The 2,761-nt window shown below is 34.0% G+C and overlaps 1 non-coding gene across 1 annotated transcript; it reads left to right on the top strand.

Annotated features, from left to right (window-relative positions):
• Nucleotides 1-1,033: 1,033 nt before the first annotated feature.
• TRNAT-CGU (transfer RNA threonine (anticodon CGU)) lies at nt 1,034-1,106 on the top strand. Its single transcript has one exon. It is a non-coding gene; the product is annotated as a tRNA-Thr (tRNA).
• The last annotated feature ends 1,655 nt before the right edge of the window (nt 1,107-2,761 follow it).

Below are 2,761 nucleotides of genomic sequence, written 5' to 3'. Positions count from 1 at the left end.
TCCTTCTTTTCTTCAAACTTAAAATTTGTTGTGTACTGAACAACCGTACGAATAAAATCTAAATTTGAGTATTATGTTAAAAAAAAAGCAATAGGGGCACAAATTTGGCAATTATCCACTAATTTATAACTATTTACAGAGATCGATACCGGTATAACTCAGTTTTTTTTATATATTTGAGAAGTTTTTATCATTAGATTCACAGGAGGATTTACTACAAAATTGCTTCTCTTGATTTTTAAGATTCTTTACAGAAACATTATAACTGATTTTAGAATATTATGAATTTCAGTTTTCGAGTCCACTTCTTTGCATATTATTAATTATTTTCATATTCAATTTAAACATGAAAATTCTAATGAAGCCGAATCTTTTTAAATAGTCTGTTTAAGATCTGTGCAAAATTTCAGCTTCCTATTATTGATAGTTTCTGAGTTATCAATTTATGTTGAGCACGGCGATCAAAAAATCATTTACAGAAAAACACATCTAATGAGTCACTTGATATAAACTCTCACTTGAAGGGCCAGACAATGATTGTTGTGGCCTTACTATATGAACTTCCTTTTATAGCTACATTTTTCTCCTCATTTTTGAGCAGTTGCTCAGTTTTCGTATTACTTAAAAGGCTAGCCTTCTGTTTGCTAATCCTAGCCAAGATTTGTATCTAACTATATACAAATATACTACAAAACACAAAACTACACTAACTGCAGCGTATATAAAGACATTCTATTTACATACTCAATGCTTCAGACACTACAATAATATTTCTGTCAAGATGTAACAACCACATTTCTATACTTTAGATCAAAACAATTTTCAAGCATGTCTGACAAAAACAATTCAAGAAATAATGCCACCTCCTGCTATTTAGTGAATAAAACGAAAAACCTATAGGAGATAGGGCTGCCACACTATTGAAGAGTGAAATTACATAAAATAAACAGCCGAAATTAACCTACGTAAAGATCAGGCCACAAAGGGAAAAACACTAGAGGAGAAGGATTCGATTCGGTGTTGTGGATTGAACTTCGGCGTAGCTCAGTGGTTAGAGCACTTGGTACGTAGAACCAAGAACCCGGGTTCGATCCCCGGCGCCGGAGCGAATTTTTCTCCTCTAATAATCATTATAACCGAAATTAAATTGAGTATGCGGTAAATTTGAAACACATGAGATTTTAAAATGAAGTGGGGTAACAGAGTTTTAAAAATGACATAATTAAATGTCACAGCATTGAGTTAGATCTTAAATTTTATTTGTAATATATTCTCTATTGTTAAAAGATTATCTTAAGGGAAAAACAAAATAAAAAATGTGAATTTTAGTCGAATTTCAGTATCCTCTACCCTTAAATGAGAATAAAACAGAAAAAAATCGTAATTAATAATAATAATAATATACTGCTAATAATCTCGATCAAAAATAATCGTATATTGTTACAATATCTTGATAACATTTTTGTCACTGTTGACTGTTCCACGAAAAATATCACATATCCTAGCGGAAATCGAGTTCTGTGCCCGTTCAGTGGGAAACCGTCACCCGGTAGCGCTATATAACAGGCCATTCAGTGAATCAATAATACCCTTCAGCGCTTTTCCTTATCTTGCTTGTACTCGTAATAAGGAGCAACGAGCAGCCTTAAGCCTTCATATGTAGGCCAGGGGTAATAAATCGCCCATATCACGGAGGTGTGTAGAATGACGCGTCGTTATCACGTCATCACGTCGTGTTAGTAGGGCACGACTCCGGTATCACTGTGCTGTGCAGAGCCTCAAGGTTGCGTCCCACGTTGCGCTACCCTTGAGACAGGGACCTCAAATTTGACACCCAAGTCTTCAGTAACGTAGTACGTGTATATGTTGGCCATAAAATTACGGAAACCTTGGTCATTTCTGTTTCCATAAGGTCAGCACTAATATGCTAATGCCAACATCTCATTATGTCTGCCATAGGAGAGCAAGAATTAAATTTATGGGCGTCACATACGAGCTATAAAAAGGTAGTCTATTATATTTAAAGAGATGTCTAGAAATTCTTGTTAACGTACTATATCTAAGTACTCGTAACTATACTAAAGTACAAGGACATCACTTTATTTTTACTAACATTTTTAACATTAACCTGGCTATACTCGGAAACGCTGTTACCCCCCTTCCAATACAGGAGTTTGGAGTTGCTAGTGCAATATGTAAACAAACCATTTTACTAGCTATAGGAGGAGAAAAAAGTAGTGCATCAATTTATGTTACAGGGAAATATAGTATTACGATTTTCAGTTTGGTCATTACTTTACAGTATTTTATCAAAAAACAGTAGAATAGTAACAATTTTTTTTTTTTCACAAACTCAAGTCTTCAGGCGATTATATACATTATGTAATGTCTACTTTATTCAGCATATTACTAACCTAATTTATTCCTGAGAATTTTGTGAGCACTTCCGTAAGAAACCCCAATTTCTACAGCTAACTTCTAGACCGACTTATTAGGACCTCGCTGCATCCTTTCTCTAGCATCTTCTACAGCATCTTCTGTTACCTTTGTTGGCCATCTTACACTTTTCTTCCTTTCTGTACACTCTCTTGCTCAAAATTTATCTACCAGATTAATGACATTTCAACGAAAATATTTCCTAATATTTCCTAATCAGGAAACTGTGAAAAAAAAAAAAAAAAGAAAAACTGTTGGTCACATTCGGTTATATTGTTATTCCAGTTTCCATCATCGTCCTTCATACCTACAAATAGTAAAACAA

Source organism: Periplaneta americana, chromosome 12 (assembly GCF_040183065.1).
Source record: "Periplaneta americana isolate PAMFEO1 chromosome 12, P.americana_PAMFEO1_priV1, whole genome shotgun sequence".
In the NCBI taxonomy this organism is placed as follows: domain Eukaryota; kingdom Metazoa; phylum Arthropoda; class Insecta; order Blattodea; family Blattidae; genus Periplaneta; species Periplaneta americana.
The sequence above is the reverse complement of the archived record's forward strand: the minus strand, read 5'-3'. Positions and strand labels throughout refer to the sequence as shown.